This window comes from Carassius auratus, chromosome 48 (assembly GCF_003368295.1).
Source record: "Carassius auratus strain Wakin chromosome 48, ASM336829v1, whole genome shotgun sequence".
NCBI lineage: Eukaryota > Metazoa > Chordata > Actinopteri > Cypriniformes > Cyprinidae > Carassius > Carassius auratus.
The window spans coordinates 7,680,950-7,705,559 of NC_039290.1; the positions used below are offsets into that span (position 1 = coordinate 7,680,950).

Consider the following 24,610-nt stretch of genomic DNA (forward strand, 5'->3'; position numbering starts at 1 on the left):
TTTCGATGCTTAATGCTTATTTTGTCACATAGAAGGAAGCTCACTTACAAGCATTTAATAAACAGGTGATATACATGGAACAGTGCAGGAACAGGGTTATTATTTCAACCTAAAACCACAAAAAACTATATACTACACACACACACACACACACACACACACACACACAGTACATGTATTACAATTCTCATCTGCATTAGTTTAATATTGTACAAAAATAGTATTGATAATTCTATTTATAAAAAAATATAAAACCAAATCGCTTAATTAAATTTTATGAGTGAAATATAACAATAAAACATTAATTTATCAATGTTCAAAATATTTAAAAAAATTATCAGTGAACCAAAAATAACTCTGTGCTGGATTGAAGTTTGCAAAAGGCAATGATTTGCTGTGTAGTATGTTGGTTAACTCTAAAAATTCAAAGATTTCCATTTACGCAGTTCTCAGTTATCTTTGTGATTTTAAGCATTTAAATAATTCATTTGCCAAACTATTAGACATTTTCCTTATTCCAGGTAAAAAGTGGGGAACATCTAAATTAATTTCAGACATTTTGAATGTAAGCCGGCTGAGTAATAAATGAGAGCCTTTTATTTTCTTGAACAAATAATTACTTGACCTTTGTCTGGCCGAAACCATATTCAGCAACATTAATGGTTATTTTAATCTCTTACTTCCATTTTTTTTTCTTATTGTTGTGCATGGGATCAAAATGCCATTTCTCTTCAAATTTCGCAGAGGCTTAGGTGAGTCTAATAAATCAAGCATTTTGAAGCTGAACAGCAAAGTCATCATTTTCTTTGGCTGTGTCTGTGTTTTTAGCACTCGCGTGTTTTTGAATGTCACGTAGGTTAAAAAATCTCTTTCTTCCAACCAAGTAGCAAAGCTCACTTACTTTCAAAATGTTTCAAGCCGCAGGTTTGTTTGCCTTTGTGAGGAAGATGCCGAACATTTTCACCCGAGCTGGGGGTTTGCTTTGTTTGTTGATGCTGGATTGAAGGTCTGCAATCAGCCAGATGCTCTGTCTGGCAGTAACGTGTGTTGTCTTGGCATCTACGAGATAATATGTTTAGTCGATCTGCATGATCACACTGGCAAAGTAGGGGCCAATTTGTGATCTTTGAATCTCGTTCAAACCCGAATTTCAGCCCCTGTTTTTGATGGAGTCTCTCCAAATGTTCTCACTCTTAACCGGCTGACATCCAGCTGTTACAGATGGTGGACGCTCTGGATCCAACTGGACAATATTAGGTCCAAGTCTCTGCTTCTCAGAACTGAGACCCCAGTGATGAAGCCTGCTGTTTTCCTTTGTGCTGCAGAGAGTTTTACTGTAGACATCAAGATGGTCTTGTGGATTTGAGCTCGCTGGAGTCGATCCGGTCATGGCGCTCTTCATCTTTACTGATTGGGGGAATAGAGGAACTGTCTAATGATGAGGAAATAGAACCTAATGTCTTTTACTTTCATGAAATACAGTATTTTTGGTGTATTTAGTTTGTGAACATTTTCCACAACAGCCAATAAAAAAGGTTAAATTAAATTAATAAATTAAAATGTTAAATACATTTTTTGTTTTGTTTTTTTCAAAATGGAATTTTGAAGGAGGCCTTTTAGTTTTTAAATATCAATGTCATTTTTAATTACTATTATTATTATCATTGTAATAGTATTTTTGCAAAAACTGTGGTATTATAAAGTATTATATAGAGTATTTAATTAGTATACACAGATTGTCCAACAAAATTAACCCAAAATACAAAAAAATAAATGAATACATTTATACTTCAAAAGAGTTCTTATTATTATTATTATTATTTAAATGACAAAAAAGTTAAGAACATTTAAATAATAATTTTTATAATTTTAAATCAACAGAGATTCAGAAAAATTATTATACTTAGGATATCCCATATTATATATATATATGCTTAGATACTTGAAATTGGCAGATAGATTCAGTAAATTTTTATACTTAGACAGAGATCCTGTAGTATATTTTTAAATGTAACTGATATTTGACAGTAAAGATATTTATTTAATTTAGCATTTCAAGCTGGTATTTAATATGTTTTGTGTTACCTACAGTACGGCTCTCATAAAAACAGTTTTCCAACCACAAGATGAAAGATGAAAGACAGAGCATTTGGAGAGACGTCTCGATTTCACTCCTTCACACATGAACAGCTGCATCAAACTGCACCAGATATACACAGACTGTAAGTAACAGAATATTTATAGCTAAACCTGAATTACCAGGTAATCTCTCGCTTCCTACTGAATTAATAATTTGTCATTCAGAATGTGTGCTTGGTTACTTAGCAACCACCTCCATTCATTTACATTTCCAGCACTGGCATGTGTGCTTATTTTTCATGGTGCTAAATTTCCAATTGGCAATAAAATGTTGGAATTAACATGCAGTGTGCAAATCAAAGGTGTGTATGCCGCTGTGCTTCGTCAGAGTCTGGTGAGCTTGAAGAAGACTATCAGAGCATGTTATGAGGAGCTGAGACGATGCAGAAATGATTTTCACTCACAAAGTGCTTGTAAATTTTACAAACAGCTCTAATATTGTGGCAGAAACTCCCACAGTAGTAATAAAAAAATAAAATCAGTTAAATTGATAAATCATTAATCATTAATTATGATTTACTGTCTGGTATTTAAAGTTATTATTTGGTGTTTTAAGTTTGTATTAAAATATGTTGTCCCACAGCAGTCATCAAAAAAAAAAAAAAAAAAAAAAAAACAACCTTCAGTAATTATCATTACATATATTATCATTCATAAGTATTTTTCTTGGTGTAAGTTAATGAAATGAAAATTTAATGAAATGCAGTTTATAGATGATGAGATCCTATATTTTCAAATACATTTTCTAAAATATTTTAAACTGACATAAAGCTTCATGAAGCTTCTCATACTTTAAAGGAGATCCAATATTATGTATTATTATTAATATTTTAAATGGACAATTATTCAGAGAGCTTCTTAGAGATGGAGAGATTCCATTTTTAACCTTAATATTTAAAAAGAAAAAAAAAATATATATATTGTAAGGTATTTTCCACAAGCAGTTACAAAGAAAAGACAAGTTAACACATTTAATTAAACGTGAAAGTTTAAATGAGACATTATACATGAGACTTTTTACTTTGAAATTAAATACAGTATTCTTTGGCTGTGTCACAGTCCCAGAGCTGAGGGCAATATAAGCTTGTATAGCCTGTAAAAATGTTTAAAAGTCTCTCTGGTCCTCTTCTCCTGTGTTTGTATACGCTGCAGTTTTAAATTCACCCTGTAGGAGGCATCATTTATTCTGTGTCAATTTCAGCTTGTTCACTTCCTTTTTATTACAGTCAGCTTCCTTTTTATTACAGTCTGTGGTAGTTTGTCACACACTATGATGTTGTTTTCAAATTCGGGTGTTTTTTATTCGGATAGATGGATCATATTAATTCTCCACATAACTAGATTTGCTTGTTGAAATCGCACACAGGCTTTGCAGTGATATGGGGGTCTGGTGTTCTCCCTTCCTCTTGTACACAGAGCCCCGTGCTGTGAAGCGACTGGTGCACCTTATAGATTTCTCCTAAATAAATCATCCTTATGGGACAAAGATGCATTTCACTGCATCAGAGAAGAAGAATGAGGGCAGGAGGATTTATGATGGGAGATGGGAGCCTTGATGTTGCTGTCAGCTGTTATTGCGGCTGCGCCTCAGACCTGGAGCGCTTTCACAGGAACGTAAGCTAAGCCTGCGCCGGGCCTGAACGCAGCCAACATGGCCTCCACATCCAAAAACAGATCTGCTGGAGGCTTTTGAAGTTCACGCGGCCCAACCTGTCACTACTGCACATTTGTACTTCCACTCTCTCTCTCTCTCTCTCTCAACTCATTCATCTTTCCCGGGCGGTTTCTCAGCCTGTGGTGCTGAAATATGGCAGATGAACCTGTTACATGTTAGTTTAAGAGATAGTGTAGGTGTAAATTACACAGGAGGCTCTGGCTAACCTTATTTATGAGAGGGCTGTCAGGTGTTTAGGTGTTAGAGCGAGACGTGCAGCTTAAATGGTTTACTCTGCTGTAAATCAGAGCGTGCGTGCCACATTTGTGCACTGGGGTATGAACACGTGTTTACATGTGTGCGCCTCTCTGTTTTTGTGTACTGGAGGTTCTGGTAAACTCCACTCGAGCCTCAGACGGAGGCCACCAGCATGGACAGAGCTTTCTGTTATTTCTTTTATGAGTTTAATATCATTTTATCTAAATATGTAGCTCATAAACCCTCTTGTAGTAATATTTACCCATTTTATTGCAGGTGAGCTGAAGCTGATTGTATCTGTCATCAGTAATTAGGTTCATATTCTGCTCTATTGCACAACATTGGATGTACCTTGATTTGTTTTCTTCTTTTTTTCTTTTTCATGCACTTTCATTCAAAAGTTTGTGGTTGGTACGATTTTTTTGTAAGAATTATTTTATTTAGCAAGGATGCATTCAATTAATCAAAAGGGACGTTCATAACGTAACATTTCTATTTCAAAATAAATGAATTCTGCTCATCAAAGAATCCTGAAAAGGTTTCCACAAAAATAACAGTTTTCAACAGTAAATAATTGTAATACATGTTTGAGCACAAAATTAACATTTTAGAAGGATTTCTGAAGGATCATGGGACACTGAAGACTGAATACATTACATTTTAAGTTGTTTTAAAATTCACAATATTAATATTTTTACTTTGTGTTTGATCAAATAACTGCAGCCTTTAAAAAACATTATAAAATTTGACGTACCTTTTTTGAATGGAAGTGTGATTAACAGTAAATGAAACATTCCATAGAACTAGAGAAAAATTATATATAATATATAATTATTATTTTATTTTATTTTTGATAATTATTTTGGTTAATTTGTGTTATCAGTCAATACTATAGTTTTGTTTTTTATTTAATTTAATTTTAAATTCATTTTATTTTTTTATGTAACTTAACTTAATATTACTTTGTTTGAAAAACAATATTCAGTTTTCATACTCTACTGTATAATGTTGTGAGGCTTAATTCGCATTTGGCTGATTTAATTTTTATGGTTTAATTTTTTTATTTATTATACAAAATGGTATAGAATTTTAATATGTTTATGGGACATAGCATGAAGTTAATTTCTGGCTTACCAGTAACTGTCTAGAATGTTAATGTCAGTCTTTCCTTCTTTTAAATGTTTCAAGTCATATTTATATATTTTAATTCATATGAGGTATTTTTGTATTTAAAGTTTTGCATTTAAACAAGCTTCAGTCCTCAGTTAAGAATGGTAAAAAAAAGTAAATGGCAATTAAAGGTGTAGCCATGTGTTATAATGCCTTAAAAGTGAATATTTCGCTCCGTCTCAATAGAAGTGCACCTGCATGTGACCCAGTGAATGGAGCTGAGCTGATGAATCGGTCTGTGATACCGAAGAGGATGTTGAAGCGCATTGAGAATGAATCATTGAAGCACTAAACCCACTCAGAGCACTTAGAGAGTCTGGATGTGAGCGCTTCTGGGAGATGTGTTGATTTTATACCTGTGGGCGTTTACGATCCACCCTCCATTCATTCTTTGAGTAGCCCAGAATTGGGACAAGCACGTCAGTGAAAAATAATCCCATGTACTAACACTAGATGTTCTAGCGTTGATAGCAATGTCCTACTCTTATATTACATATAAGAGATCGTTGTATTGGAGGTAACAGGATTTGTTACCGTTTTTACATTGTTAGCGTGAGTCTAACGTGTTGCGATGGGATTCTTTGGGGTTGCTTGTCATTGTCCTCGTCTCGCCTGCAGGTACGGCGTGTCTCTTGTGTCAGCCAGAGCTCAGAGGTATTGTTTGGTAAGTGGTTAAGTGTCCTGCTCTTTGCTGGGCGAGGGAGGAGACAGACGGGGCGGGGCGGGGCGAGGTAGTGCTGGACCTCCTCAGCTGCATGCGGGTACATCTGGACCCAGTCTAAACATGGCACAGGTCTGTCTCATGTGTCTCTGATGATCTCACACCGGCAGATTTATGATTCCCAGTGTGTGTTTTCATTTGACATATACACATGCGCTTGCAGACAGTTTTTGTCTGAAATGAGACACCAGCACAGGGCTCAACAGTAAGGATTTTTCTGTTTGCCCTCCAGTAGTCCAAATTTGTATTGGTCCTGCAAATGTTGTCACTGGACCCGGCACATGTAAATATGTTTTATTTTAGATATATGTTTATCATTTTAATATTATATGCTACAGTATAGAAGATCATTATTGGAGTCAGTAAAATTATTTAATGTTTTTGAAATACCGCTAAGTCTCTTATGCTCACCAAGGTTGCATTATTTCAATATTAATACTTTTTTAAAATTTTAATATATTTTAAAATGTAATTTATCCCAAAGCTGATGATCAGTTGAACCTTCAGAAATCATTCTAATATTCTGATTTAGGGCTATAAAAAGTTTATTCTTATCGATGTTGAAAACAGTTTACAGCTTAGTATTTTTGTGGAAACAGTGTTTATTTATGTTATTTTGGTGTAGAAATAAAAAATATATATATATATATTTTTTAACATTATTTATTAATTTATTTTTTTATTTTTAAGGTTTTTTTTCAAAGATTTTACAACTTGCTATGAAAGCTGGAAATTATGTTTAAATGCCATGGCTTCATAAATTAATATTATCATTATTAGATCCTTTACAGGAAATTACATTTTCATGGCATCACACATAAACAACTCGTCAACTCCGTTTAATAAACACTTTAGGTGGAAAATAATGATTTGTTTGTCAAAACATTACTGACTGGTTGTCATTTTATCCTATTTTCATGCTAAGCAATTCTTACAGTTTCAACAACCTTATCTTTTTGTTAACCTGAAAGCCAAACCTTTAAATTTGCAAGATATAAAAATACACGTACATTGAATGTACATAGCAAAATCAGTATGAATAATGTATTACCCTGTCATTAATGGATCAAACTGCTGGGAACTATTCTAATTATAAAGTTAATAACTCACCTACTCAGACAAAATCACTTGAAGTCACATCCGATTCTGAAGAAACTTGATTTCACTTCAACAGCTGTTAGTAGCAAAAAGTAAAACCATAGGTATGTGACTTTACTATTACTATAGTTTTTGAAGCAATGTAAAAATTCTAAACCTGATGAGACTAATCTGACTTGGTTCTGATTAATATATTCTCACGCTTGCCTTTTCTAACTCTGTGTTTCAGTAGCTCATCCTGACGCTCCCCTTTCCCCTTTGCTCTTGTTTGACACGGGTTATAAAGCACCCTTTTAAGGGTAGGAGACATAAATAACAACTCGCTCTTCTTTTGGAGGGGATTTCCTTAGGCCCAGACCACTAGGCCTGATGGAGAGAGACCTGTGAGAGGCTGTGTTAGACTCTAAAGTTTGTATGCACAGTGTGAGCAAGTGGAAAACACAGGTCTGTGCCCTTCTTAGAAACTCCTGTGAAAACAAACAGCAAACCTCCAATGGCTCGCGGTGTGAGGCTTTTGCTCTGAGGTTTGTGTGAATGTGTGTGGCATTCTCTCCTTACTGTTTGGGTAAAAAAGCGAGGGCAGTGACCCACTCCCCCTCCTTCCCCCCCAAATGGTCATCCAGACGAACTAGCTCTCTTTTGTTTCCTCTTTCTGTTCCTCTCCCCCTCCTCTTCCAGTCTGCTTTATTGCACTTGATTCCAAGCGCGGTCATTCCTGAGATGGTGCAGATAGCAGCTGCAGCTGAATTGCCCACCATAAAGCATCCTCAAACCCGCCGAAGCGCTGGCAGTGGGGGCTGGGCCACACCGAGCATTCAGTTCGCTGCTAATTTCTACACTTAAAATTGAATGGTCGGAATCTCCTGGAGTTTTGCCTTGAATTAGAGTGACTTGTTTTGAATTAGATTGGAATTGCAGAATGGTCTGAAATCTTCTGATGTATTGGATCAGATGGGGTTGTGGCATTGTAAGGCAAAGCATTAGAAATGTAGTCTATCCTATTGGTACTGGTTAGAGATATGCGAGCGCTGTCAGTCACTATTTACCTGCAGGGGGCGATAGAGAATGTGAATGTGACTGTTTTCTGAATGGAAAACTAAATGACTACTGATTGAATACTGTACTGTATGCATTGTATACTATACTGTGAAAATATTTAGTGAAACCGTAGGTTAATTAATATAGAAGTTATACATGTAATGCTTTTACATGATCCCACTTGACTTCAACATACTGCATGTTTAATGTTTAAGTACATTAAATGGTTAATTCAGCAATAAAAAACAATCCATTTTATTGTCTATCAATGCATTGCATGTTTATTCCAGTTTGGTAATTTAGTTTAATTTAATTTATTTTGGTAATATTTATATTTAGATAAATTGATATATAATTAGCATTTATGTATTAATTTATTTATTAATCGGTCAGTACATTGTATGTTCACTTCGGTTATTTAGATTAATTTCAGTTTAATTTATTTATTTTATTCATTCATTTATCTGTTTTCATTTCATGATACATTTAGTCTGGTTATTTGGTTTAATTGTAGTTTAATTTATTTTGAATATCATATTTCTTTTTTATTATAATTTATTAGTATTTTTATATATTTGCCAGTCCAATCAAAATGAGTCTAGAGATTAATGTAGCATAAGACACTTTAAATACTGTTCTGAAGTATGCAGTGTGCATACTGTGCACATTATGTACATTTTTCATAAATTATGAAGATGTCCAATTACATTTGCCTTGACTTGCCTTTAGTTCCAGTATGATAAATGAACTGCTAATTCTTCTTTTTTTATCCCTTGATTCATTTAATTGTTATGCCAAGAGTTACACGTTGGATTAAAAATAATGTATTTAATTTACAAGAAAACTTGATGCTTCCCCATGCATTAAACAAGCATGCATTGCCAGTGTGTCTTTCAAGGCCACCACTGAAGTTTCTGTAGACATTGCCAATTTCACTTTTGTTGCAACTCGCATGTTGACCTCACACATAGCTGACAAATACCTCCTCTGGTTTCTGCGGCTTCTCCTCGCTTCATCATGGCCCCGTGACTATGATTGACTGAAAAACACACAGAGTCGCGGGGAGCAGGTGAGCAAGACCGGGCGGCTTCATCTGGCAGCCGTTCCCGTGTGATCCCTCAGCAGGAGGAGGAACGCACAGTGCCTTGCAGGTATGGCCACCTCCCAGACAGATGAGCCTGGTGACAGGAGGGACGCAACAACCTGCAATTGCGCCGTCTGACACGATCCGTCAATGTCCCCCTGTCACCCCCTCGACTCATGCAAACATAACTCCCCTGTACAAGCACGCAGAGGTGGTTTTCTAAAAGCAGGCCTACAGGAATTGGCAATAATGAGCACGTTCACTCACACCTGTGATGGCACGCACACATGAAAACAAACAGTTTCCTTCATCTGTATACGCTGTTGACTCACAGCTTCTACTGAAAAGAGATCGAGGAAATAAGGGGAATGCAACAGAGTTTTTAGATTCCACTCCAGGGCGCTTATCTGGCCTCTGTGACTTTGTCTCTTGATAAAACATGTCTGTTTGTTTTATCTATTTCTTGAGGGGCTCTTTGAACAGCAGACAATGACATGCTGTCTTGTGATCATCCCTACACCAACCAGCCACAAGGTGGCACTCACTCTCAACAGGCAACTACCAAGTTCACAAGTCTTTTTTTTTTCCTCTCCACACTGCTATGGGCATGCTGATGTATCATGGTGCAATGAAAAGCAGGAAATGAGAGAGGAGACATAAATGTGTTTGGTGCATGCAGGGACTAATGGAGTCTACCTTTGCCAGTACATTAGGAACAAAACGAGAGGTGAGAGGGAGAACGCCACCCGTCCGAGTCAGAGCGGTCGTGCCCTAATGGAGAAGGGAAATAGAAGTCGGTGTCAGTGAAATGCCAGGCCTCTGGCTGTGTTGTTGATACATTTGTTTCCTGTTAGTCCACTTATTTATGGTCAAGGGTTTCTTCATTGCCACACAGTGATTCATTACGTGCAAGAATGAGGTCAGGAGAAAGGTTGTGGCAATTAGTTACATTAAAGAGGCATTTTATGCCCTCAACCTGATGTGTTCACATTCTGCTTTGGCTTTGAAAATGTGACACTTTTTTAGGGCTCAAAAATAAGGATGGCCCGCAGGTCCAGTGCTCGGTCCGAGAGGATTTTCAGGACAGAGCTTTGTTCTTGCTATGTTCTTTGATCTTGCAAATATTATTACGTGTTGTTTTCTATGCTCAATGTTTCTAATATTTTGCTGACACATTACCTCATCACGATGAATGCACATTAGTCTGATATTAGTCTGCATCACACTGGAGATGAAAGTTCATGGCTTTGTGGGATACAATATTCCATCTCTCAAGCTCTATTTTTTAAAATTATTTATTTAAGTTTTAATGTTTTTATTTTTTATTGCATTTCAAAAAAATGTCTGAACATTCGAGTCTGCTCAAATGATGAATAAAAAAAAGATAAAAATGACAGCTCATATTAGGGTACATCTTGCATTGGAGAAGAATATAGGATACAGTATTCCACACATTAAACTCGGTTCATTTTGAGAAACAGTAGGTTTTATCAGTATTGTGTGCATACTGACAGTATGTATCGATGTACTGTATGCATAATATATTGCAGCAATGGTAAGAGCGTTGTGGTAGTTTCACCATGCTGAAATCCATGTACATGCAGTTTACATTCAATATAGCTTACTATAAGATTATATCTACTCTTCCAGCAGTATACAGTGTGTATGGTTTGCTCAGTATGTGAATGTCCTGTATGCAGGTCATACTAGATTACCTAATACATTTGCCTTGAGTTTACCATCTATTTCCAGTATGATTAATGAATTACAATTAACATCAATTTTTAACACCTTTTTCTCTACTCGTTAGTACGTAATGATAATAGTTATTTTAATTAAAATGTGAATTTTATGTAATTTCCAAGATAACCAGATGCTCCTCACTGCAATAAATTATGATTTAATAAAATTGTTGATTTAAATGTTGACAATGTAACATTATTTAGATAATTGCAAGATTGACTGATAGTCATGGAAACATCTTTAAGACAAGGTTGTAAATGACAAACAAACCAGTAATGTTATGTGTATATGTATATATAACATATTTTATTTTTTTGGTCTGTGCAAATATTATGGTTGACCACTGCTTTCAATATTTAAAGACTGGTCTTTTACTCACTTCTTGCTGCATTACTGATTGATCATTTCTATACAAGTTTAAATGATGATGCACCTTTCATGTGTTTTGCAAGTGCCAGCAATTCAGCCATGTGCTTTTTCCCCATTCTAGTTTTTATAGGCCAAAAGAATGTGAACTGATTTATGATTCCCTTATGTGCTGAATGCACATATTTTGCACATGTGGACACAAACGTGCACTTTTTCTTCAGTGTACCAGTGCACAGATAGGACTGGACTAGTCAGTTAATGACGCATCCATTTGCATAGAACATGCAAATCACACACTGGGCCCAGAGAGATTTGCGACCTTTCGTATTCCCCTGCGCCTGGTAAAAACACACACTCACGAGTGTGCGAGACATGTAGAAACACGCACATGTGAGCGTTGGTGCACAGCCGGGAGCGCGGTTTGTTGTTTCCGTGTCTTTCTGCTGTGGCTTGTGGGGCTGATCGATGCTACTTTACTGCTTCCCTCAGATTCAGTCGAGTTCAACGGGAGGGGAAGGTGATTCATCAGCGGGGAAAGAGAAGGTGGAAGAGATAGAGCGAGGGAATTAGAAATGGAGATAGAGAGCATGTTGGAGAGAAAAAGAGAGAGAGCCACAAACACATTATGAGGGGGAGGCAAAAGCTGCGATACACAGATGCAGCGCAGGGGTGCCGGAGATACAGGAGAAGTGAAGCGTTATATCACAGCGATGAAGAGCTGCTGAGAACTGAGGTAGTGGCAGGGCAACCCAAGTATGACCCAAACTTTTTGCACATGCCGTGCATACCGAAACATGCGGTATGTTTCCCATTACGGAGCAACTCTCTGCCTTGCTGCATGAATCATGGGTAAGAGTGCAGGGGAGTGGAGAGAATGCCGCACTGTGAAGATTTCACATGAGATACCTTTTTTTAACTAGGTGCAGTCCATCATATAGCTACTACCTGCTGCAGGCCAGATGAGACAGCTGTCCCTCAGCTCCTCTTCTTGTCTGCACGTTTGCCATGCATCTATCTTTGTCCGTCCTGCCATGTTTACATGTCTGTCTGTCTTTTTGTCTGTTATTTGTTTGTCTGTTGTCTAACAAAAAAGGTGCATCTCAATAAATTAGAATGTCATGGAAAAGTTCATTTATTCCAGTAATTCAACTCAAATTGTGAAACTTGTGTATTACATAAATTCACTGCACACAGACTGAAGTAGTTTAATTCTTTAGTTCTTTTGATTGTGATGATTTTGACTCACATTTAACAAAAACCCACCAATTTACTATCTCAACAAATTAGAATATGGTGAAATGCCAATCAGCTAATCAACTCAAAACACCTGCACAGGTTTCCTGAGCCTTCAGAATGGTTTCTCAGTTTGGTTTTATAGGCTACACAATCATGGGGAAGACAGACATGCTGATCTGACAGCTGTCCAGAGGACAATCATTGACACCCTTCACAAGGAGGGTTTAGCCACAAATATTCATTGCCAAAGAAGCAGGATGTTCACAGAGTGCTGTATCCAAGCATGTAAACAGAAGGTTGAGTGAAAGGAAAAAGATGCACAACCAATCGAGAGTTAATTTGTCATCTGCTGGTATTGGTCCATTGTGTTTTTTGAAAACCAAAGTCACTGCACCCATTTACCAAGTAATTTTGGAGCACTTTATGCTTCCTTCTGCAACCAGCTTTTTGAAGATGCTGATTTAATTTTCCAGCAGGATTTGGCACCTGCCCACACTGCCAAAAGCACCAAAAGTTGGTTAAATGACCTTGGTGTTGGTGTGCTTGACTGGCCAGCAAACAGACCTTTACCACATAGAGAATCTATGGGGTATCATCAAGAGAAAATGAGAAACATGAGACCAAAAAATGCAGATGAGCTGAAGGCCACTGTCAAAGAAACTTGGGCCTCCACACCACCTCAGCAGGGCCACAAACTGGTCTGAATTTATTTAATACACGAGTTTAACAGTTTAACTCATTAGATTGATCTCATAAAGGATAGACCTACACTTCATTATTTATAGCCTACATAACCCTAATATTAAAAATGATATTATACTACTTGTATAGATTGTGCTGCTCTGAGCGTTTAACTTCTATTGTGGGCGTGTTCTTCATGCAACAATGTGCGGAAACACGGCAAACTCTTAAAAATTCAAAGTGTTTTATTATAATAGTTTTCTCATTATAATGTTATGTGTATGACAGTCCCAGTCATAGTTATTAATATTATGCATTGTTGTTTGTGCTGTGCGCTGAAGAGATGATCACCGTACATCTACGGTGAATCGCTTCTGCTTTATTGATAACACACATTCATGAGATCGGGTTAGAGCTAGTCATGACTCTGTGGACACCTTCTTTCTATAACAATGCACTGAAATATCATATATTCTTTTACAGTCATGTACTCATTTTAATTTTATGTGGCCTAAATGAAAGATTTGTTCTTCACATATTGCCCTTAATGGTAGCTTCCTTCTCAAAGTGTCTCAAGCAATAATGACCGGACACGTTTGACGTGTCTCAGAAAGTTAGACCAAGGGCATCGCTGTTTGTACCTTGGGTGTTGTATCGCGGGTTTTCGGTTCTGTTTGAATATCGTTACACCGCATTTATCAATCTATCTGTCTGTTTGTCCATCTTTCTATCTATCTATCTGTCTGTTCGTCTGTCTGTATTTATCTATCTGTCCGTCTCTCTGTGTTTATCTATCTCCTGGTCTATCTATTTATTTGTGTGTCAGTATGTTGGTCTGACTGTCCATCCATCCATCCATCCATCTGGTCTGTCCGTTCGTTTGTCCGTCTTTCTGTATGTGTTTATTTTTTCTGTCAGTCTATCGATTCATCTGTGTGTCTGTAATCTATCTATCTATCTATCTATCTATCTATCTATCTATCTATCTATCTATCTATCTATCTATCTATCTGTCTGTCTGTCCGTCTTTTGTGTTCTGTCTGTCTGTGTTTATTTATCTTTCTATTTTTCTGTCTGTCTGTGCTTATCTATCTCTATCTGTCTGATCTTTTATTTTTTATTTCAAATTAGGCCTACGTTCATGTGGCTTTCTTCAACTTTTCATTTTATTTCTACTTCCTTACATTTAAATTTTAATTGCAGGTCTGCGTCCTTTTGTTACTTCACTTCAGATGAAATTCAAATTGGTGAATTAAATTTTCAATTAGTTTCCGAATGGTTAATTTCTCAGTTCTTTGCTTTTGAATGTTGTTCATTGTCCATTGTATTTCTGAGAATAGTTTTGTTAAGTCAGATCGCCGATGATGTCACCACATAGCACTTGAGGTTGCCATAACAACAGTCTTATATCAGGTCTGCATTTCTGTTTAGCCCTAGTTTATTGGCTCAGTAAGGAATAACAACATCGAGACGGGGTCTAGACATGTTAGACTCAAAGTGCTAATAATCCGCGGTTTAGCTGAAATCCCTCCGATTATCTTTCCCTTTTACTTCCTCTCTTGCTTTCTCCCTCGCATCCCCTTGCTTCCCAACTCTCTTTCTTTTGATGGATGGCTTGCTCTTGTACTTCCAATCTGCTATCTCGCCTGATGCGGTTAGGGTCTCTGACGCTGCTGCAGGCAGAGGGAGGGAGGGAGGGAGGGCTAGCCGAGCAGGATGAGGACGGGGTGATGTGGAGGACACGACATCTGGAAAACAAGCAAATGAAAAAGAATGCTCGTGCACCGCGCTACAGCAGACAGACAGCACGTGCCGCACAAACAAACAATCTCAGCATGGCTAGCATCAGCTACTGCGTTACACGCACCAGGCACCTCAGTGCAAGCCTTTTGTGTTTTAAAAAATGTATTTCGCTTTGATGAGTATAAAACAGAATGCATTGAATTTGAGTATAGATCATACTCAGCCTTGTCAGTGTTCAAGGTGAAGTGCAAGTCAGTGACCAGCAGAGGGAGCTGTTTGCCTCAGTCAGGTTTCCAAGGGGTGTCCTGTACCTGAATGCTAATGAGCACTGTAATGAGAATTGAATAACCCGCAGATACACGTTTATAATTCAAATTAATAGATGCAATAAATGATGCTATGCAGACAAGGGTTTCATTAATGCACTGAATGTGGTGATCTGTGAACGTGTTGTCACATTTTTATAAAATTATCATTGTTGTATTTTACCCGAGACATCGCGCATTTATATGCTTCATTGTAGTTTCTTGACATGCCAGAAAACCACTGATGAAAATATTATAATTGGCCTTAGCTCAACATATTTAATTTGACATAAAACTGAGGCTGTAGGCTGTTTAATGGGGTTTTCCAGTGGACAAAAAAACTATAAAACATTTAGTTATGAAAATTAGAGTTGACCTAGGACATTGAACATTTACACTTTTGTTTGGAACAAAACAGTAAAGAATAACAGGGTAAACTGAGGTAAAGCAGTGTTTCCTTTTGTTCAAAGAGCAAAAGTAAAAAATTAAGCTTCCACAACTTTCCAAAATAGGAAATCTAAGAGAGAGCTGCCAAATTTATTGTGAGAAGCTGTATTTGAAATGTGACTTCTTACACAGTATGAAAAAGGCAAATGGGTAGCCTTTTTTTATGATAAATCCAATTTCAATAAGTGATCTAGCAACCTCATTAACATAATTAAATATATTCAAGTAAATATTAGCAGTGACAGTTTCAGTTTTTTCTTAGTTTAATATATAACCCTTGTAATAATCATATCCTTTAATCTTTAGATTTTACAGAATTTGCAGAAAAATCATTAATCTTGAGGATGTCGCTAATACCATTACCATTATTGCTGTTAACTACATTGCAGCAGTGTTAACAAGTTTTACTGATTTTGTTTATTTTTATTTATTTTGTAATAATGTTTCGTTACCAATGCCAATACAACAATACAAAAAATGTACCGTATATTTAATACCTAGATTAAAAATACATAATTTATTTACCTTGCTAAATTGAAGAGAAAATGCTTTAACAAAGGGTTAATTTAACAGACTGTATTTTTGTATATTCTATGTTGTGACTATGGTCCATAAAAAACATTTCAGAATTAAAATATAAATTAATAGTTAGCAAGAAATCATAAACAACAGAAACGATAATGTTTAAGAACAGTGATATTATTTTAATTACTGCATATCTTTAAAGGCACAATTTATCTATTCTAGTTTTACCATTTTAGTAGTTCTGTTCTGTTTATACAGCCTTTTTTTTCCACCCAACACCTTAACATTTTATTATTACCTTTTGTCGCAATTCACTCAGTCAGAAGATCATTCACTCAGTGACCAACACAATAAAATCTGAGATATTTCTGATAAAGGTTATAAGTTAGTCTCGTATGTCTGAGCATTTATTAGTAACTTAATCTCTCAGTGCCAATGTTCTCAGACGTTTCTTTGATTTTCCAGGTGAGAAGAACATGTAATGCTATATGTAGGACACTGGCCTAAACTGCTTGACCTCTGGAAAGGGCTGTCAAAGGTCAACTCACTTGACATCTCTGCCCACATCTTACTGATGAACACACCAGTTCAACAACGCACATCTGTGCATTTGAGACAAACAATATCAAGTGCGAGCGTAAAATGACACATGGAAGTAATCTGTTCATCCCTGCTCTGGACAAGAGGCATTTTTTAATTTCACTGGAGGATAAAAAGCCAGCGGCGGAGCTCCATCCATTTTGTACGGTGCCTTAATTTCACACAGCCCACAGAAAAATTGGCAGTCGATTTGTTTTTTGAAGATCCCTCCACTGATAGTAATTAAATTTGCTCTTGTCTCTCGTTTTTTTCTCTTTTCTCCATATCTCCTCCTCTCTTCCCCATCTGTATGCCTCTACTCCCTCTTCTCATTCTCATTCACCATCATCCCTCACTGTCATGCGTCCGCTCCGAGCCATCGACCTCTGCTCTCAGCCCTGGTTCAGCAGCGGGTCACCCGAGGGAGGGGGCTTGTGTTATTGGGGGGTGCCAGCTTCCTTACCTCTCCGTGGATACAGCTGCTGCTGCCATGGCAACTGGATTGCAGACAGTGTAAGGACCCGTGTGCAGATACTTGCAGAGACTTCCAGAGAAAGACGCTCTAATGGTGTGTTACAGGACCTCGTTGTGCTTTAAAGCAGGTTTAACCGCATATGTGAAAATGATGAGGGAAAACCTCAAACTTGGACTTTTATGTTTAATAAGCTGCTCAACACAGTCTGTTCCTATGGTTTAGAGTTAGGAGCTTTCCTTTACAGTTAAGGGATAGGAACAGGGTTTGGCTGGTAATTGTTTGATACGGAAGCTAAAGTGTTGATGACAAACATGTCTAAGTAACCTTAACTATGTCATGTGGTTCTTGGTTTTGAATTTAGGGATGCAGTGATATTTCAATTTTGGCCTATATACCAGCTGATTTTTATTTTTATGTTGTAGTAATGATAACTGATACATTGCTAATGTTAAAATACTAAGATTACTTACTAAAATACCGAAGCAAAAATAAATAAATAAAAGAATAGGACAATTATTGTTTAAATATTATCAATGTAGTATTGTTTTAATGCCATTTTATTATTTTAATATATTTATATATTTGTATTAATTTTATTTTAATAGTTTTATTATATTTTTAAAAATATAAAAATTGATTTCAATATTAAAAACCTTAAACATAAAATCTTAATAATAATAAAATGTACAGTTATTTAAGCATTTTTTTGCATTATTATAAATATTGTTATTTTTATGCTATTTTAAATATGGTATTTTGATGTTATTTTAATGTCATAAAAACATGAAAATAAAGAAAATGCTAAAGATTATATTTAACTGTCAGTATTTGTGTTTTTGTAGTGTGTTTTAGATCTAAGACGAATGTAAAAAATAATGTTAATAATATAATAATTCAATTTACTTAGAAAGTACTTTTCTCAAACCCCAGTGAGCTTGCACAATTAAATATCTAATATTGGTTAATAATGCATATCCAATATAGGCGGATAAAAAAAAAAACAACAAAAAAAAAGATACAATTTCAATATGTTGTGCATCCTTATTTTAATTATCACATGGCTAACATGTTGTTTTTCATATTGGGGAGGTTTTTTTTTTTTTGTCGCCCTTGTCTTGCACATTAGTGATCTCTTTCAGGCTACTTTGGGATGCCATGAGAGGTGAGAAGTGCTGCAGAAGTAGAATTGAATTGATTCAAGCATCATGCTCGTCTCTTGTTGCCAAAGTTTATAATCCAGTTCAGTGCAGCATGTGTATAACGGACAGCTAGTGAATGCATTTGAGCCTATTTACGCCCGCAGCCAGCTCTACTTGAAAATGGCCAGTACACACCAAAGGAATGTTTAATAAATCAAAAACCGATTAGTGACATGATGTTGGTATCTTAGTGTAGATGATAAAGAGTCACTTGCAAATTGTGAGGTCAAATGAAGGAGAGAAAGTGAGCAGGAAGGAGGACGAGAATGGAAGAAATAGCCATAAGCGGAGTTTGCAATCTCTCCAGGTGTTGCAGCACTGAACGGACTTGCTTCACTAAGAGCCTCGGGCCACGAGGTTCAGGCCAGGTGGAGCTCCCACAAAAGAGACCATTAATTATGACTTCACCCCTCCTTCTTCTCCTCTCTTTCTTTCTCTCTTGCCAAACAAATATGATGGATGGGGTTATCAGTGCCTCACAGAAGCATGAACGGCTGTCAGGTGTGCTTTGATGTCCGACAGCTTGAATCTCTTGCCTTGTGCTATGATGATGTGCTCGAAATCCAGATGAATTGACATACTGTAGTTCACACTCCATACAACACGGCGGGCCATTAAACACACTCCACATAAGATTTAATACACTTGTCTTTGCTTTGATAGCGAATGAGTTCTACTTTACACTTTTAAAAGTGATTCCCTGCAGAGCAATGGCAAAAGCTATAGCCCTTATAACAAAAAAAATAAGTTTATCTATTTCACTTCGCTTCGTGATGCAGCTCAAAAGCGTTTGTTATGTGCACCACCTGTCTTAACTATTTTTAGAAGTTTATTGCTCCCTTGGAGGTCCTGGGGATTGTGCGTTGTGCTTTGGACAGCAACCTGTGAAAGGATTTATTTTTCATGCTTGTACCACTGGCATCCAGTAGGTGGCGCTCCTTACACAAAACAGACTGACTGTGTACTATTGAATGGAGGAGTAGTTTTCTCACTTGCTCTTTGGCTTCTAGTAGTCGCCAAGTCAACGTTTGAGTATGAATATGTATTTTCAGGGTTGTGCAACATTCAGAATTGGATTGAGAATTTCTTGAATTTGAATTGGCTCTGATTTGAGATGGCAAACAGGATGCAGAATTCCATTTTGAATGTAAATGTCAGGAAGTAGAATTAATTGAAAATGAATTTAAATTAATTGAACACATTTTTAACTAGGAAAGCAATGTTGGATAAAACGAAACAGCTGAACATATATTGAACGTTTCCTTGTTTGAAAATATTAAAAAGCATGAAAGAGAGTAAAGATTTATTTGTGCTGAGTTTCTTTGAATTGAAATTCAGAAAATGTTTCTTTCTGTCACGCCATATCAAATTCTAATTCATATAAAAATGATATTATAGCCATTTTTCAGAATTCTTAGAAAAAAATTAATTGCAAGAATTCTGAAAAATGTCCATAATTGCGAGAATGTTTTTGTTACTGCAATAGAATAAAAATTAAAAAGGTAGCTAACATTTTATCTCATAATTCGGACTTTTTAAAAATCTGAATTGCAAATTTATATCTCAAAATTTCAAGAACATTATATATTTATTCACAGAATTGCGAGAAATAAATCTGAATTGTGATAACTTATATTTAAGGACAAAAAGGCTTAATTGCAAGATAAAAAGTTTACTAAAGTTATTTTTTATCCTTTGCACGTCCCTGTTAATTATGTGATTTAATGAATTTAGATGATTAGAAATGCATATGTGAAAAGGATTTTTGTATATTATAAAAAGTGCATAAAATATATTTTACCTTAATCTTATTAGATCACAATTGAGAAGTCAACCGATTCCAGCAAAGCTAACACATGCGGTTCCACAGCAGCACTGCAATTTATTAAATGGCTATATAACACCTCTTATACAATATAGATTGTGGTGCTAAATGTTTGATGTTGATTTGACAAAGTCCTCCCCGCATCCAGTAAGTTGGACTGAGGCTGTGCTGTTAATGAGAGCCCTCCTGCTCAACTCCCTGTGTCCCTGGAAGTCAGGTCGTGGATGAATCATTTACATTGTTTTAATCAGGCGAGTGAGACTGGCATGCATAAATGAGCACTGGAACCTATTTGCACTTCATTTGTGGGGGAGAGGGGCTGCTGCTTCCATCTGAAGTGGCAGGGAAATGAGGGCCAGTGCTCTGGAGCACTAAATGACCAGCCACCGTTTGGAGTCACCCTTCAAAGAGGCAGCAACTCGAGGCACCTCGATTTTCTTCTCTGGTCCTGATTAGCTCTCCAAACAAATGGATCGCACAGATGCGGAGGTATCACTGACAGAATCAGGACTGGCTTCCTTTTTTTTTTTTTTTAGCCCAGCTGGATAGACAGTTGGCACGAGGAAGGAGCGACAGGCCAAAAGGTGTGCGTGCAAAAGGCTGGGGAATCATTAGCCAGATACAAATGTTAGTCTGGACAGGGTCACGGATCAAAGAGGGAGAAATGCCCCACTGTACAGGCAGTGAAATGACAGCGCTCCTTTTCACTGCCAGAGATTTCCAGTAAATGGAGTTTTTGCATAGCATTACAGCAACTGCCTTTACCCTCCACTAAAACTGAACAGAGGCCTTACAGAGCTCTCTCGCTCTCTCGCAGTACTCCAGCTCACTGCATAACTGCATACTTATACTCCATCCTTACCTTCAAAGAAACACTACACTGTTAAAAAAATAATATATATATTTTTATTTTAATGGTAAAATACTGTAAATGATACAATAAAAACTTAATTATAGATAATTATCTGTACTATTAGCCATCCACCAATTATTTAAGAACAGCCAATGTTAACTGAATAACATTGAATGATTGTGAACTTAACAGAAATTAATGTTAGTTAGTAAGAACGTCCAATAAGTTAAGAAGTCTTAACAATATCAGTTAATGTGAGTTAAGACTGTTCATTTCCACCACAGGATTAATTATTATTATTATACTTTTTTTTTAAAGGTAATTATGACTTTTTTATCTTACAATTCTGGCTTATTTGTGCAATTCTGAGTATATAACTCATATTTTTCATAGCAGTTCTAAAAACAAAAGGCTAAATTCTGACTTCTGAGGAGAAAATTCTCAGAATTGTGAAATTTAAAAATCCTGATTACATTTTTTATTTTTTTATTCTGTGGCAGTCACAAGTTTCCATAGAGACCATTTCCTTTGAAACATGGACAACATGTTGACATGGAGAGAATAAAAGGTCTTGTTTGCATTTCCTTAAAAACTGCATAAAGAGTAAAAAATCATAAAAAAGCAGAACTGTTAAACTTTTGGTATCTCTATCAGCAGATATTATTCTAAATAATCAGTATCGACACAGAAATCTTGTATGGATGCATTCATAATAAGAACCTGTTCATTGGTTAACAGTAAACTTCCTTACTATATATGGGGAAAAATACATCTAATGGGACATTTCATGTATTTAAAAAAAATTACAATCAAGTGATTTTATGAAAAACTAATTCCTGTGACACTCCGTTCCTGTTTTTCTTAGTTTTTTTTTTTTTTTTTATCAGCACGCTAGTTATTTACATCTTTCCTTCTTAAATATTCATTGCATTACTGTATTGTCAAAGATGGTGGTTTGTACTTGTGTGTATGACGCAATCAACATTAAATAAACTAATATTTACCTCAGACTGTGAAAAAATCTACTTGTGATAAGATTCATGTGGCTTTCTCATTATCAGGTGGTTGTCTTATATTATAAAGGTACGAAACAGATTTGAGCGTTATCAGTTACTACGTTTTGTTTTAGTTTTTTTTACTCTCAATTTAGGTTCAATCCATAAAACCTATAATGTTGCTACCATATTTTTATGGTTAAGCTGCCGCTTTTCGCTGTAGATTTCACCGATTTTTTCTATATAGTATACAGCATGCAGTAAGCTCACATACAAGTCCCGATTCACCTTAGATGAAGGATCATGGGTTGTTAGATCAGCAAAACAAATAAGTCAATAGCAGAGGCTAGGGAGTCCTCCCAGGAGTGGCATCCATCTCAGCGGTGACTGGCAGCTCCGTCAATGAGCAGGAAAGCAGTAATGTGTTGGCATTTGGAGGGCAGGAGGAGAGGTGCTGGGAGAGCTGATAAGAAGGAGAGAAGAGGGGGAGGCCTATTCTAATCAACACTTTGCTCTATTAATAACGCATGATATAGAGGAACAGCAGAACTCCCACAGTGAGCTTGGCAGTCACTTGCTTTATCGAGTGGCTTGCAGTGTCGATGTCGTAATCTGCAGTTGTTTTGTCCTCTTTGATTAGAAAAGGAGTTGCTTAAGTCTTACAATTCACCTTCTGAGTATAAGCTATATAAACATAAAGTAAAACAACAACAGTGGTGCTTTCCATGCAATACTCACCATCAGGTTGTTTTTAGTGTGTTGCTGTTAGCGGTGATGTGCCTGACTGCCGGTTTTGCCCTGCCATTAAAGAGTAATAAATGTAATTTTTAATAATACACTGTTATTCAAGGAATTAGGGTCAGTATATTTTCATGAAAGAAATTAATACTTTCTTGTAGCAAATATAATATCATAAAAGTTACATTTATTTATTTAGCACTATATACAATGCAGATTTCAAAACTTTTTTAATTTTAAGTACTTCAGTTATGAAACAAATACAATATCAGCTATAAAGCAGCTCTAAAAAGACAATAGTGCCATTATTCAGCTCAATTTAAAAACCGATTTATTAGTTATGAAGCCAGCTCAGTTCGACTAGTAACAGTAAAGACATTTATAATGTTACAATAGATTTCTGTTTCAAATAGCCAAATGATGTTCTTTTCAGTTTTGTTTTCATCAAAGCATCCGGAAAATGTGCCATGGTTTCCACAGAAATGTTTTCAACAATGATAATAAAAAGAAATGTTTCTTGAGCACCAAATGTTCATTGAGGCTGCTGAAAATTCAGCTTTGCCATCACAGGAATAAATAATCTGTTAAATTACATTAAAATACAAGTAAACAGCTATTTTAAAATGTGATGATATTGCACAATTTTACAGATATAACTGTATTTTTTATAAAATAAATTTAGCCTTGGTGAGTCTTCTTTCAGATAAATCTTATTAAAACTTTTGAATGTGTGTGTGTGTGTGTGTGTTTACCAGTATATTCAATGTTTGCTAGAATTAATATTATATTCATAATATTATATAAAACAATGTTTGTATTTAAAAAAAGAGTATTTCCATTCTTTATTTATTTATTTATTTTTATTTTGTTAAATAGATGGAATTCTTAGATGATTCTTACAGTTGCTACAAAACGTCATTATTTCTATAACCTTGTCTATCATCTTGGTGACAAACTAACAGAATGTGCAAGAACAATTTAAAATATAGTCAATTCAGAACATTTAAGTTTGCAAGGCATAAAATGGATGAACAAGATCAATAAATGTAAGATTTTAGCCCAATTGGTGAAGTGAGCTCTGTTTGTTCCAAATCCCTGTAATGCATTCTTGATCCAAGCTTCTGTTCCACATCTTTTGGGTGGCGTAGCCTATTGGTTGTAGAACTGGTAACTGAAGGGTTGTAGGTTCCAACCCAGCTGGAGATGACCCTTGAGCAAGACAAGTTTCTCCAGGGGGATTGTCCCTGTAATAAGTATATTGAGAATTGTTTGGGATAAAGGCGTTAAAGGTACAGGTTGTAGGACCTGCCACGAGAGGGCGCACTATCAAAACAATAACAATCGCGTGGTTTGATGACACTAAGAAGGAGCAAATGATGGTATTTGTTGTCTTCTACCCAAGCTCTAATGGCCATCAATCAGACGGAAAGATAAATCACAGATTTATCACGAGTTCAGCGATTTGCATGAGTAGATAACATACAAAGTCAATGCAAAGACGCGATCAGACGATGGATCAGACGCATCTTCGAGCTGGTCTAGAGACGCGATCCCCGCGTTTGGCGTGTATGCTCCATAATACTAATCTTGTTGATCGTTATAATAGCATATGTTTTCTGTAAAGATACAAATCAAAACAACTCAACTATCGAGTAAAACACGAGCGAGATCGGCATCTCTTTCTAGTTGAAGTTTGTCGCGAAGCTACTTCCGCATTTGTCCATGACACTGTTGT

The 24,610-nt window shown here is 36.2% G+C and overlaps 1 long non-coding RNA gene across 3 annotated transcripts in view; it reads left to right on the top strand.

Annotated features, from left to right (window-relative positions):
• LOC113065718 (uncharacterized) overlaps positions 1-24,610 on the top strand; it is a 60,752-nt gene that overhangs the window by 2,623 nt on the left and 33,519 nt on the right. The window contains exon 2 of one of the 3 annotated variants that reach the window (XR_003279067.1): positions 2,092-2,222. The exons of 1 other annotated variant lie outside the window; for it this stretch is intronic. This is a non-coding gene — a long non-coding RNA (uncharacterized LOC113065718). The remainder of the gene's footprint in view (positions 1-2,091; positions 2,223-24,610) is intronic. One more of the 3 variants, XR_003279066.1, reaches the window with a different exon arrangement.